The sequence below is a fragment of the Schistocerca gregaria genome, chromosome 2 (assembly GCF_023897955.1).
Source record: "Schistocerca gregaria isolate iqSchGreg1 chromosome 2, iqSchGreg1.2, whole genome shotgun sequence".
NCBI lineage: Eukaryota > Metazoa > Arthropoda > Insecta > Orthoptera > Acrididae > Schistocerca > Schistocerca gregaria.
Window position 1 is genome coordinate 647,090,349 of NC_064921.1, and position 15,947 is coordinate 647,106,295.

Sequence of the window (15,947 nt, forward strand, 5' to 3'; positions counted from 1 at the left end):
GTGGAGCAATGAAAGTCTGTGATAAACAGGTGCTACATTGACCACTTTGGCAGCTGTTACTCTGCCATAGTCCCCCACGGAGTCCATATTGCAAATTTTTCTTAAATATTGGAAAACAGCCAACATCAGACGAGAGCTAAGAGTAAACAATCCAAACAAGTTTTAGACAGGAGCCTCCCCTTTTCCATAATGTATACTAACAAGAGGGGGGGGGGTATATTATGCCTACCACAGAAAAATAAAAATTGAAACAAATTTCGCTTCTTGTTGTTTTTATTAACAACATCCTTGGTAAGTAGGAACTGATATGCATGGAGGATCCAGAATGTGAAAATATCTTTTAGCGCAACTTAGCAGTACGAAAAGCTTTTTCTGTAATGTGTATGCAGAGAGGAGAGGTTCTTTCTGACGACCATAAAAATTTAAAAGAAATGTACAGATTTCCTTAATTATCGTTGAGTTTTATTCACAACATGCTTTTAAAGATACGTAGATGGGTAAGAAGGCTCTTGAACTTGAAAATAAGAATATGACAGTTGGTGCAAAAAGCTACAATTACAAGTTACATGTAAGGGTTACCTCTTCGTTAAAAAATGCAGAACTGTTTCGGAATCTGAGAACAGAAATCTGTAAAAACAATTAACACTTTTACACAAATAAAAAATATTAAGTACGCGAGTGGGTTATAATATATTCAAAAGACGGGCATAAAACATTCTCCCCTTCCTCCCCCACTATTGCCAACAAACCTATTAATAACATTACCAATGTATAACGGTCTCTTTTAACTTAAAACCATGAGTATTTATGACCACTTGGCGTAGTTGTAGCGTCGTTGACTAGTAATCAAAACTCCATTGAACCTCACCACTGCTTAAGTTTCGGATAAAAAGCTTGAGCAGTGTTGACCGAAGACTTCCAGCATAAGATGTCGCCCTCATTCTGCATACGGCCTCATCAAGAAGGGCAGAGGATAACTTCAGGGCACTCTATAGCCCTAGGGTAGGGAAAATGTCCACTAAAAGGCGGAAAAACCAGCAGTGATCAATAGAATGAGAGTGATGAAGGGATTGGGAACCACAGCATTAAAGACACGCAACGTACATCCGCAGGAAATGAAGCCTTTATTGAAAAAGCGTCATGATAGGCTGTCCACAGACTAAAGATTCCGGATTGGTCCCCCAATCGGATCTCTTGGGGGGGCGTGCCATTGGGGAGGTGACCACGAGAAGAAGATCGAACAGCGAACGAAAGGATAACGAGTCGGGCTCAGAATGTCAAAAGTTTTAACGTGGTGGGGCGCTAGAAAATCTATAAAGGAAAGTACTAAGGCTCAAGCTGGATACAGGAGTGACGGGGGGGGGGGGGGGGGGGGCGTGGATAAGTGTAAGTGAAGTGATGCGCGAAGAAGATAAGGCAGCAAAAATATTACAACGGGAGTAAGATTAATTATGAGTACTGATTAAAGGCAGAGACTAAGTTATTGCGAATAACTCCATGATAGAGTTGCTCTTATCCAAATAGTCAGCAAACATACACCGACACCAATAGCTCAATTATACATACCACCGCCGCAATCAGAAGATGAAGAGACGATGAACGTGCATCATGATACTGAGCGGGTAATTATATTTAAAGAGATGGAGATGTGGTAGTCAAGGGGGCTGCAATGTCTTTCTACGGAGAGGAATAGAGTAAGGGGTTCCGGGAAAATATGGGCCTGGTAGAGGGTATGAGAGAGGAGAAAGACTAATTGAAATCTGCAATACATTTCAGCCAGTAGTAGCGAAAACCCTGTTCAAAACTGAAAAAGACATGATTGTCGGAAATATTGACTCAGCACATAGAAAAACCAGAAAAACCTGAGGTTAATTTTAAAACAAAGAGGGCCACATGAAAATTTCACTGTTAAACGCAGAACAGAGAACGGACAGGTAGAAAGAGAACGTTGAAGCGCTTTATGAGGGTGAGTCCATGTTTGATAACGTGTCAGAAGAAAAAAACTAAATTCGACAGGAAAGAGATAGGGGATCAAGTATTAGTATCAGATTTAAAAGAGCTTTGACAAGATCAAATCAGACAGAAGGGATAGTTAACATTCCATTGGAATTTCTAAAATCATTGAGGGAAGTGGCAACAGGAAGGCTATTTACGGCGATGTGTAGAATATATGAGATTGACGATATCGCACCAAACTTTCGGAAAAGCATCATTCTCACTATCCTGAAGATTGCAATGGCTGAAATGTGTGATAATTATTACACAATCAGTTTAGATGCTCACGCAACCAAGATTCTGACAAGAAAAATGGAAAAGAAAATTGAGAATCTGTTACATTACGATCACTTTGGCTGTAGGAAAGGTAAAGGCACCAGAGACGCGATTTTGTCGTTGTAGTTGGTAATGGAAGACAGGCTGAAGAAGTTTCAAGGAACGTGCATAGGATCTGTCGATGCGGAAAATGCGTTCAAAATTCTGAGAAAAATTTGGATAAACTATAGGGAAAGACTGATGATATACAATTCGTACACGATGCAAGACGGAACAATAAGACTAGAAGACAAAGAACGCATCCCTCTGAATGAGAAGGGTGTAAGGCAGCGATGTAGTCTTTCGCTGATGACATTCAATCTATGCACATCTGCTGAAAGGAATAAATAGACAACTGAGCACAGAATATGGACTGAGAGTAAATCGAAAGAAGGGGAAAGTAATGAGACTTAGCAGAAATGAAAATATCTAGGAACTTTGCATCAGAAATGGTGATGACACATGACAGATGGGGCAAGGAGGACATAAAAAGCAAATTAGCACTGGCAAAGAGAGCACTCCTGACAAATAGAAATCTATGAATAGGCCTATGTATATTTGGAGCACGTCATTGTATGGTAGTGATACATGGACTTTGTGAAAACCGGAGCAGAAGAGAATGGAAGCATTTGAGATGTCGTGCGGCAGATGAATGCTAAGAATTAGTTGAATTGTAAGGTAAGGAATGAGAAGGTTCTCCGGAGAATCGACGAGGAAAGGAATATATGGAAAGTCGCTGACAAGAAGAATGACCTGAGTGAGAGGACATCCAAGAAGACATTAGTGAATAATACGATACTGTAGTGCCCATATTATTCCGAACTACGGTGCTAATTTCCTTCGGACAAGCATTGATGTCTGAAGGAACTCTGTATCCTAATTAGAAATAATATAGGCACTGCAATTTCGCAATTATCCGCCGACACCGGGCAAGTGACTTTCAATTAGAATGTCTCCCCTGTACCGGAGTATACATAATGGATATACTACTACAGATTGTGGACTCACGGTTGACGACATATGGAAGTTTGGATCTGGCCGTGAGTCGTGCATGGGTAGCCAAATGGTAAGGGTACCCTTGCTATACTCAGGTAATCCGGGTTGGAGTCCAACGCCGGTACAAATTTTCATTGATGTCGTTCAGTTACAAAGCTGATGGTAGTTCATATTCGCAACTGCGAATACATTTCGTGTATCAGGGAATAGATTCCATGGTACTAAAGGGAACTCTAGAGGGTAAGAAAAGCAGGGGAATACAGACTGAAGTACATCCAGCAAATAACTGGGGACGGAGATTCCAAACCCTAATTTTGATGACAAGTTTGGACCAGGAGAGAATTTCGTGGCGGGTTGTATCAAACCAGCCGTAAAATTGAGGAGTCAAAAAAATGACTTCAATGATTTAAAACATTTTCGTAATTTCTAAAGTGCCTTTAGGTGAGTGCGGCTGGCGACAACCCTCGGCACTCGGAGCTAGAGAATGAGATACAGTTTTCAAGTCTGATTACACTTCACAAAGGTTGTGATTCCATCGACCGCCAAACACTCTTTTTAGTACTCCAAGAACGAAGTGTGGATTACCGCACACACATCCGCATCAAACTCACTCTCAGGGATACAACGTCTAAGGTGAACTATCTCGGAGCTTCAGTATCAAAACAGGAGTGCGACAGGGCGATGGTCTATCACAAATTCTGTTTAATCTGTTGCTTGATAAAGCCATCAAAACCTGGGAGTGTATGGTGAGGAATCTAGGAATCAAACCAGTTACAATTGGAGCCGGGACCCGGAGAATCGAGATAAGGTGCCTTGATTTCGCAGATGACATTGTAATCTTAACCAACAACTTTCAGGATGCTGTCATTGCTGTCCAAGCCCTGCATGAGATAGCGGTGAGATCAGCGTTACAGATATCGTATGACAAGGCCAAATCCTTTGAGAACCGGTACTCCAGTAACGACCCCTTGACGACTAAACATGAAACGTTAAGAAGGATCAATCGCTTTCTTTATCTTGAGTCCACCCCAATGGTAGAAATGGCACCTCCATCTTAGAAAGTCGTAAAAAACTAAACGCAGCATACCATCTGTCCCACAATCTGTACAACAAGTTGCACATTTCCAAGAATGCTACGGTCTGTCACTACAGAACTGCTGTCAGACCACAGTTTCTGAATGCCACAGAGAACCTCTTTATGAACAGAAAAGGCACAATGGATGTCCTGGAGAAAGCCGAAAGACGTATTCTCAGAAACATTCACGGCCCGAAATTGCTCCCAAATGGAACCTACCAATTGAAGTCAAATTCTGAACTCTATCAACAGTTAGAACTAGCCAACACCAGTACGCGACGTAGGAGGCTCAAGTTCTATGGGCACCTTCAGCGAATGAACGACAATAAGCTTACCAAAAACATCTTCTCATTGATGAAAAACTACAATGCTGGAAGCCTGTGGCTTAATGAAGTACTAAAGGACTTGGATTCGGCTGGTATATCCGATCTTGAGGTAGACGATCGTTCCAAATGTTGTGCTGTGGTACTCTTGGACCCCACCACCTAGATTCTCTAAACGTGAGAAGACCCTTTCACAGGAGAGGAAGGAGAAATTATCAGCAGGGCTCAAGAGATATTGGGAACGGAAGTGAGCATCGAAAAAGAACTAGTCATAAGCGCTCTTTAGTGGGCTTAAATCAATGATAATAATAATAATATAACACTCTCATTTAAAGCAGCTCGTCTATTAAGTGTATTCTAAAAGTATAACACACATATGGTTAACAACATCTCTGTCCTGATAGTAGAAAGAAAATGGTACTTAATAGGAACAAGAAGTCCAACTCGGAGATATCACTTTAGTATATGACAGCAATGCTGTAGGTTCATCAGTTATTTTATTCATTCTGTCGACTGTGGATAGTAATGAGTAGGGCAGCAGATTATTTATAAGTCGTTGTTCTTGAATGAAGTCTGTCGTGTTGTGGTAGGTCGGGTGCTGATGTATTTCCAATGGAGACTGGCTGGGAGAATCGAACTGTCCCACTTCTTAATAGACAACGTTTACTCAATAGTTTTATTGAAAGAATGCCAGAAGAAGTCTTGAACGAATCAGATGTAGGTGAAAGTGGATGATGATTTGGAGGAAACTGAAACTGATTCACAGTCTGAGAATGAAGATGAGGTTCAGTCACTCCCACCAAATGCTGATGATACCAAATATGATGAACTCACTGCGTGAATTGGGATGCGAGTATGTTACGGAGCCATCTCGAGACTAACGGCGTTCGGGTACAAAATATAGTGCGAGATAGAACAGGGCTAAGATAACAACGAAAAATTGAGTCTCAGTAAGAGGCTATAGATCTTTTCTTACAACTGATGTTATGAATTTAATAAAAATACACTCAAATGAAGAGGCTTCTCGACTCAGTATTCAGCACACCGGTGAAGATGAGTTACATTGTTATATAGCGCTCTTACAAGTCATGTGTTCAAATCATGACACTATCTGTCCACGAAGATGGTCTATGATTCAGGGCTGACAAGTGTACTGTGGATCGATGAGACCTACCCTATTTTTCGAATTGACTAAAATATTGTGATTTGATGATAGGAATACAAGACTGAGAAGTTTGCTCCAGTGAAGGAAATTTTTGGATACTTGAATTCTTTATTTCCATTACATGTATCTGCTAATCTACATGCAACAGTGGATGATATGTTGTCTTTGTCCCGTAGTTGCCGCCGGTTCAAGGTTTTTCTAAAAGAAGAACCTAGGAAAATACAGCATTATAATTAGAACGCCCTCTGATTCTGAGACTAGATATGTGATCATCAGGGAAGTCTACAGAGGAAAGTCAGGAAATACACAGCATCTAAATGTGACTTCTGAAATTTTCCCGGCGTATTTGTTCTTCTAATAATTTCCGGGTATGCAGCCGGATCCCGTCGACATTCTGCCACGATATTTCGGCCCAGAGACGTCCGGCCATCATCAGGTGAGTACACAACTACTGAAGAGCCCAGGTGCAGTCGCGGTATTTATACCGATTCTCGCGCACGTGTTGACATGCGCGGCATAGCCGAGTTGTACGTGCTGCCCTCGGTGGTGAAAGTAAAAGATCATCTAGTCATTGAGTATCGAATGACGCTGTCTATTCCGCTGTGAATGTATAATTTTAATAACAGGATTCCAAGTTTTATCCAGTTGAAAGCCGTTGTCACGATTTATAAGATTATCGGCAAGACGTATTTCCACTGATTCCTTGATTACGGAATCCCAAAATCCGGAAACCGGAGCTAAAATTTTTGTTCCATTGTATTCCATTGAATGTCCCAATGAAATACAGTGCTCTGCTACTGCCGATTTTGACGGTTGCCGCAGACGGGTGTATCTTTCATGTTCTGTACATCGTTCATGGACAGTTCTTGTCGTCTGGCCAATATATGCAGAGCCACATTCACAGGGAATTTTGTAGACGCCTGCTTTCTTCAGTTGTAAATCGTCTTTAACGGATCCAACCAGGTCCCGGTTCTTTGCTGGTGGACGGAAGATAACCTTGATTTTATTCTTCTTCAGTAGTCGGCCTATTTTCGACGACACATTCCCGGCGTATGGAAGAAACGCAGTTGATTTAAAGTCGTCATCAGCGTCCTCAGTGCGCTGCTTCTTGTTATGACAGTTGCGCATGGCGCGTGGCGCGCGGGCCCGTTGTCAAGGCAGCACCGGACGCCGTCGCGCACGCATATCCACGCCGCATCCGCATCCGCAGTAGCCATGGCCCGGACAAAGCAAACGGCCCGCAAGTCCACCGGCGGAAAGGCGCCGCGCAAACAGCTCGCCACCAAGGCGGCGAGGAAGAGCGCGCCCGCCACCGGCGGCGTCAAGAAGCCCCACCGCTACAGGCCGGGCACCGTCGCCCTGCGAGAAATCAGGCGCTACCAGAAGAGCACAGAGCTGCTCATCCGCAAGCTGCCATTCCAGCGCCTAGTGCGCGAGATCGCCCAGGACTTCAAGACCGACCTGCGCTTCCAGAGCTCCGCAGTCATGGCCCTGCAGGAGGCCAGCGAGGCCTACCTCGTCGGCCTCTTCGAAGACACCAACCTGTGCGCAATCCACGCCAAGCGAGTCACCATCATGCCCAAGGACATCCAGCTCGCGCGCCGCATCCGCGGCGAGCGCGCCTAAACCCGCACACCGCCAAACAAACAAGCCTTTTAGCTCCGGTTTCCGGATTTTGGGATTCCGTAATCAAGGAATCAGTGGAAATACGTCTTGCCGATAATCTTATAAATCGTGACAACGGCTTTCAACTGGATAAAACTTGGAATCCTGTTATTAAAATTATACATTCACAGCGGAATAGACAGCGTCATTCGATACTCAATGACTAGATGATCTTTTACTTTCACCACCGAGGGCAGCACGTACAACTCGGCTATGCCGCGCATGTCAACACGTGCGCGAGAATCGGTATAAATACCGCGACTGCACCTGGGCTCTTCAGTAGTTGTGTACTCACCTGATGATGGCCGGACGTCTCTGGGCCGAAATATCGTGGCAGAATGTCGACGGGATCCGGCTGCATACCCGGAAATTATTAGAAGAGCATCTAAATGGACCAATGTATATTATAAAGAGATTAATAAAACCCATTGAGAAATCATTCCGAAATGTTACCAGAGACCGGTACTACATTTGATGTGACTGTATAGAATGATTATCGCCTCACACTTGCCGGCAGCCTGCGGTCGAACAGACGAGACGTACCTTGAAGACCTGAAGACTACAACTGACCGCAATGTACGGTCATTCATCTTTGCATATACTGACCCTCAGATACAGAGGCTACCACTTACTCTCGCATCAACTCTAGTCGATGTATCTCAAGAGGTATTTATTCCTTGACGTATTTTTATAAAATTCTTATTTTTATACAGTTTACCACTACTATCTCCTGAATAATATTTTTTTTCTTCTACTAAAAATTCTGTTAGGCTATATACGCATGTGGCTATAAAAATACGCCATGAAAGTAGCATGCAAAATTTGTTTTATAATTCTACAGAGACCAATCGGCAAGATGTTACATCACGAAGAGAGGAACATGAAGATGGCCTCCGTCCCTCTTCTGCACACTCATTGATATAACGGTAATTAACGCATACGCAGTCCTTCCTCTCAACTTGCCAAATTCGAAAAAGAACTTGCTAAATCAGAGAACATTTTTTACTCACTAATTTAGGTTTTGAACTAATAAGGCCTCATGTAGATAAACAGGAGTGAAATTTGTACAGTTTTCATGTTGTTGTTGTGGTCTTCAATCCTGAGACTGGTTTGATGCAGCTCTCCATGCTACTCTATCCTGTGCAAGCTTCTTCAATTCCCAGTACCTACTGTAGCCTACATCCTTTTGAATCTGCTTAATGTATTCATCTCTTGGTCTCCCTATACAATTTTTACCCTCCAGAGCCGGCCTAGGTGGCCGAGCGGTTCTAGGCGCTACAGTCTGGAACCCCGCGATAACTACGGACGCAGGTTCGAATCCTGCCTCGGGCATGGATGTGTGTGATGTCCTTAGGTTAGTTAGGTTTAAGTAGTTCTAAGTTCTAGGGGACTGTTGACCCCAGAAGTTAATCCCCATAGTGCTCAGAGCCATTTGAACAATTTTTTTTACCCTCCCCGCTGCCCTCCAGGGCTAAATTGGTGATCCCTTGATGCCTTAGAACATGTCCAACCAAACGATACCTTCTTCTAGTCAAGTTGTGCCACAAACTCCTCTTCTCCCCAATTCTATTCAATACCTCCTCATTAGTTATGTGATCTACCCATCTAATCTTCAGCATTCTTCTGTAGCACCACATTTCGAAAGCTTCTATTCTCTTCTTGTCCAAACTATTTATCGTCCATGTTTCACTTCCATACATGGCTACACTCCATAAAAATACTTTCAGAAACGACTTCCTGACACTTAAATCTATCCTCGATGTTAACAAATTTCTCTTCTTCAGAAACGCTTTCCTTGCCACTGTCAGTCTACATTTTATATCCTCTCTACTTGGACCGTCATCAGTTATTTTGCTTCCCAAATAGCAAAACTCCTTTACCACTGTAAGTGTCTCATTTCCTAATCCAATTCCTTCACCATCACCCGACTTTACTCGACTACATTCCATTATCCTCGTTATGCTTTTGTTGATGTTCATCTTATAGCCTCCTTTCAAGACACTGTCCATTCCATTCAACTGCTCTTCCAAGTCCTTTGCTGTCTCTGACAGAATTACAATGTCATCGGCGAACCTCAAAGTTTTATATATTCTCCGTGAATTTTAATGCCTACTCCGAACTTTTGTTTTGTTTCCTTTACTGTGTATTCTCAATATACCGATTGAATAGCATCGGGGAGAGGCTACAACCCTGTCTCACTCCCTTCCCAACCACTGCTTCTCTTTCATGCCCCTCGACTCTTATAACTGCCATCTGCTTTCTGTACAAATTGTAAATAACCTTTCGCCCCCTTTATTTTACCCCTGCCACCTTCAGAATTTTCAAAGAGAGTGTTCCAGTGAACGTTGTCAAAAGCTTTCTCTAAGTCTACAAAAGTTAGAAAAGTAGGTTTGCCTTTCCTTAATCTTTCTTCTAATATAAGTCGTAGGGTCAGTACTGCCTCAAGTGTTCCAACATTTCTACAGAATCCAAACTGATCTTCCCCTATGTTGGCTTCTACCAGTTTTTCCATTCGTCTGGCTTCATAAGCCAGTAATAATGCCATTCAAAGGCATCATACAGAAAGCTTACCTGCACTGTGGAACCTTCACCATCAATAGCAGGGTCAGGATCACGTGGACGGAGTCACCTATGCTGATAAGAAGCTACATCAAGAAAGATGAGGTAGAGAGAAAATACAAATATGAACGTTATTGGAAAAAAATTATGCAAAGTAAACTTTACAATTTGTTGATTTTGTTTCTATTATAAATTAATTTTTATTATTTAGCATACAAAAATAAAGCCACGCTGTTCTAAATGGTAATGCTAGGGTTAAATATAGCGCCCCACCCCATGACGGGAGTAGTCTTGAGAATAGCAACGATCAGATGCGTGTCTGAGAGCCAACTAACTCGAAAGTTCGAATACTTTACGCAGAAATGACTTCCCTTTCATGCTCTTGACTTCGTCATTCTGAATTCAGAGACAGAAATTGAGACAGAAACTATATGTCAGGATCCGCAAGTTGTATATTGACCAATTCCAGCTGTGTAGCACGTTTTCCCGATATTCTCAGAAAGTTTATATCGAATTTCTTCCCACAGGCAGTATCAAGCTGTTGCCCGGGCGGGCGAGGCCCGTATACGACTACAGACGGTTTTAAGTATAAAAATACAACAAGCAATCCTGCTAGAAGAACATCCGCAACTGAGCATTATAGCAGGGACTGAGAATACCGCTTCAGTTGTAAGTTACTTTTTCACACTTCCGGTGTCGGACTGTTACAAGCCAATCCTCTGATGTCGTAGCTGTGCCGTGGTCCCCGAGTGCCGCGTGTACCAAGCGCGGTGTGCTGCCCACGAGCGCAGAACAGGGAGTATTTTCTACCACTGCTACAAAAATACGGTTTGAATATCAATAAATCGAGTCGATTTCAGTGTCATTATTTGGAGGTGGTATTGCAAAGGCTTGGGAGCTAAACACCGACATTCTTAGCACACTTTCTTTATGATTTTAAGACAAATGCTCATAAATATTTAAAACTTAATTCTCAAATGTAAAATCCATTGCAGAACCAAGATCTATATTCACTTTCAGTCGCACTTTCTCTTAGAATTACACGTAAAGCTCAATATCCATTGTGTAAATTACTGAAGCGTTATATTATTAGCGTTTAGTTACGTGCTCCGAGTCCTTTGCTACACGTCGACAGAAACGATTTTCGGAGTATAATAATTCCGTCTGCACCTCGATACTCTTAAAATATATACGCCAGTCCTTACAATCCAGGAACCTGAACGAACCAACACTCTGACAAATACAATGCTCATTTCTGCAGTTAGAGACACTGTGATATCAAATGGCGTTACTGACTATCGTTAATTCGCGAACGTTCTCACAACAGAGAGACGGTGAGTGGTGTGAGGCTTCACGAAACACAGGGTTGACAGTACTTCGTATGCCTGAAACGATCGAAGAGCTACTGTCAGGTGGCAACAGGCGGCTCACTGATCTTAACCGACGGAGAAGCGGGTTAAACCCTCTGACGCTCCAATCGTCACACTGAGAATGACGCCGCCGATTTTCAGTCTTAGATAACACATTTACCATACCTCTTTAGTTAGTTGAAGTTGTACAAACAACAAAAAGGGATTTGTTCGTCTCTTGTAAGAACTACAAGTTATGAAGTACGCTCCCCATCGAAAGTGAATCTCACACCAATTCTTAAAATTCAAGCCGAGTTGTCAGCTGCCCACGTGAACGTAAGTGAATGTTCTCAGAAGCGCGTTAGTAAAATCATGTCCGAGATATTATGCTCTGAAGTTCGATTAAGATTGGTCAGGTTGCTGCGTACAAGTGATTGTTACGTTGCTGCCTCCTTCTCAGTGTGGTGGTGAAGGGTAACACAGTACCTTTCCAGCCAACGACGAAAGCGAATAATCAGTCGGCTGCAAGAAGCGGGTTAAATGCCTGTAACCGATAGGGTTCGCCCGTTCATCACTCTGACGCTATCCACCTCGACTTCCTCTCCTGTTCTGATCTCGTCATCTAAGAACTGGACTTACGAGTCACCACATCCGCAATTATTTGTTAGCTGTATTCCAAGCTCTGTGCTCTCCTAAAATAGATTTCTACGATTCCCTGTAGTGTCACAGATAATTTGAAAACTACGGTAGCCACAGATAATGTAATGTCAGAACAACGCTGAAAGATTGGTTCGGTGTCAGGCAACGGAAGGGTGAAGTGGACTGCAGTAGTCGTCGTGGATTTGTGGACCAGTGCAGCTGCGTCTGGGAACGAACCTGTCCGTCGTTTCAAGGCCCTCGGTTAACATACGATACAATACAATAAAACACAATGTCAGAACACTTTACTGTCAAACAGCAAGGATATTTGTGTGCAACTGTTTTCCTTTCAGTCCCAGAAGTCACGCAACGCAGAATCCATCTGACAGTTTGGAAAGGGGCAGTTTTGCTACAGCCCCTGAGAATGGAAGGACAGCGAACTGTGTGTCCTGAGGCAGAGAATGATCCCGTTGCAGCGCTAAGATGTCCTTTGTTATCGGTAGGTATAGCCTCTGATTCGCCTTTTTGTATGCCCCTCACAGGGCAAATATACATCCCCATAGAGTGGAGAGTGCATTGTAGTTCCTTCATCAAGATCAGAGAGAGTGAGCGAGAGGGAAAGAGACTACTAAAGGCTTCATTCGGTATAACGTCACATCCTATGTACACTGCTGCGCCTCATTTGTAATAACTGTTATGGAGGTGGGGGGGGGGGGGGGGGGGGACAGGAGTAGAGTGATACGTACTATGAGATATATGACAGTTCCTCCCTTACCCCAGTACTGACAGAGATCATTTCTTTGACAGAGGTTGCATGCCCTGAGCGTCACTCGATTTTGAAATGCGTCTCCAACAGACAGGCACAAGGATCAGGGCATTCCTTGAGCAGCACTCGTGGTAATGGTAGCAGCAGGGGTGCTTTCATTCCACATGGATCATCTTTACAAGGATACTGGACATGTTGTGCACCTACCCATAAACATTTAAAAATGGGAGAACTTAACTAATGCATAAAGGCGTTTACTTACAACAAGTATATTTTGATTATAATGGCATAGGTATTCGCCCGTCACCTTACGGCAAGAATCATCCTACCATTTGCCTAAAGTTATTTTTGGACGGAACTTAAAATCTAAATCAGTATTGCGAAATAGAGATTGAAAATTGGTTCTAGTTTGTTTGATACAGCGCATCATCATTCGACATCTGCATATAGGTATGTATTCAACAAGCCACCATACGGTGAATGGAGATGGATAACTCCTACCACTGCTAGTCATTTCGTTTCCATTCCATTCACAAATGGAGTGAGAGAAAAACGACAAGCTGTATGCTTCCGCATAAGCTCTGATTTCTCTTATCCTGTCTTGGTGATCCTTATGCCGGATGTTCTTTGGTGGCAGTAGAATCGTTTTGCAGTCAGCCATAAATACCGATTCTCTAAACTTTCTAAATAGTACATCGCTAAAAGAACGTGACCTTGCGTTCAGAGACTCCCATATGATTCAACGAAGGATTTTTGTATACACGCTCGTTGTTCGAAACTACTTACTACAATTCGGAGTATCCTCAGTTGTAAAGCACTGTTTCCTTTACGTATTATCGAAAAGAAGTTATGTGGTAATGTATATGGTTAGTGCTGTACTGATTTTTCAATACCTATAACAGTACATATACAATACATATCTTGCAGCACAACTACAATATATAATTAAATGTGTCCTTTGAGACTCCCGTCTCGTTATTATCTCACGATAATGATCAAATATGATCGAAGCAGACTAAATCAATTAAAACTTACGCCGCGGCCGGGACTCGAACCCGGGTCTTCTTGCTTGCTAGGCAGATATGCTACCACTACACCACCGAGGCGCTATGGCAGACATAGCTGCACGAACTACCTAGGTCGAGTTCCCTCCCCAACACAAACTTTAATTCATTTTCCCTTAATACCGTCACTATTGCTAGGTAGTTCGAGCAATTATGTGTGCCATAGTGCCTCGGTGGTGTAGTGGTAGCATATCTGCCTAGTAAGCAAGAAGACCAGAGTTCGAGTCCCGGCAGCGGCACAAATTTTAATTGATTTAGTCTGCTTCGATCATATTTGATCATTATCGTGAGATAATAACGAGACGGGAGTCTGAAAGGACACATTTAATTATAAGATCTGAGAAGATCACCATATGGTACAGCAGACGTCCCGCTACGTCCAATGCTGGGTAACTCGCCAATACCGGCGAGCCCTGGCAATAGTGACGGTATTAAGGGAAAATGAATTAAAGTTTGTGTTGGGGAGGGAACTCGACCTAGGTAGTTCGTGCAGCTATGTCTGCCATAGTGCCTCGGTGGTGTAGTGGTAGCATATCTGCCTAGTAAGCAAGAAGACCCGGGTTGGAGTCCCGGCCACGGCACAAATTTTAATTGATTTAGTCTGCTTCGATCATATTTGATCATTATCGTGAACTACAATATATCTACTAAAATACAAAATGCATATAAATATTATACAATGACACTATACAGACTTTGACTGGTGATGTAACGCTATTTGTGTGTGTATGATCTATTCGATAGTATCTGGTTTCCATATCATGCGCCGCAGTGTGCCATTTGATAGCCTGAAAAATTGAGTCAGCATTCATATATAATAGACGAGATTTGGAGCTCACGGAGAGGATTAGCTGCAATTATGAATCAAGGCAGAGCTACGATGTAAGGTTATGTATGAAGGAAAGATTGTGCGAAAGTGGGTAGTAAAAAGAGAGTACTGCTTTGTTTTTGTCGTTTATCTGATTTATATGTTTTACTAAACTCCTACTTTTTGTGACCTAAAAAATGCTTCCACGTATAGTTCACAAAGTATCTTTTCACTGCTCTATCAAGCAAGTCTGTTTCAATAATCCCCTTAATATCCCTAGGCACGCAATATAAGATTTATTCCCTTGTAGATAATTCTGTTTGTTGTTATATGTTTAAACATAATTGTTATGTATTACACTCTGTACCTCGTTCCACGCTTATGGGGACAGCTGTTTGTGCAATAACTATCAATATTATTTCTGGCGTTCACAACTGATTAAATAAATGAATTGTATGGAACTAAAAGACAGTGGTGCTGAACAGGTTGACAGGACTCTGACGTAAGATGTTGATGACGTTCTGCTTTCAGGTACCTTTCGGTGTCCAGTTCAACAATGCATAAGTATTCATTTCTAGCACCTTCAATGTAATTATATGTCATACTGATCAATAATAAACTACGTTAAGGATTTTCTTTGCCTTCCCAGTGTGGAGTTTTCCGGTTTTCCTAGTGAATGTAGTTCTGGGGTTATCAGCAATGGAAATCTTAGCCCATGACTAACACTGCGAAATGGTAACCACGATTTAAAAAACAGCTCGAGTAAAGTTTGGAGAACGACTGCACCATTATGTTTTACCCTCTCTAGTGGCGTGCTACCGTAGCGAGTTGATAGTTAAAACTTCATGACTACTCGTATCGCAAATTTCTTTGGCACTTATTAGGGACAGTATTGGTCCTATTATGCTATATCTACTATATTCTGTCTGCTAGGAATGAACGGAAGCTGTCATTAGCAACATCTACTACTCCTATTCATGCTACCTTATTTAGTGGAATCTTAGGGTCAACAACGTCAAAACCTTTAGACAGATCTATAAATATGCATGTGGAGTAATAATCCGTGTCAAGAGCATGAAGAGCCACTTTTATGTACGCTATTGGGACTGATTCTCTATTTTAAGCACTTCGGAAAACCATCTGTATTTACTTGTTAGTATTTTTGTTGTGATTGCTATTCCCAGTCCACATTACACGTATAAAACTTATTACCAAACACCATTACAGG

The 15,947-nt window shown here is 42.4% G+C and overlaps 1 non-coding gene across 1 annotated transcript; it reads right to left on the minus strand.

Moving 5' to 3' along the window:
• Window positions 1-13,881: 13,881 nt before the first annotated feature.
• Window positions 13,882-13,953, minus strand: Trnaa-agc (transfer RNA alanine (anticodon AGC)). The gene has a single exon. It is a non-coding gene; the product is annotated as a tRNA-Ala (tRNA).
• Between the last annotated feature and the right edge of the window lie 1,994 nt (window positions 13,954-15,947).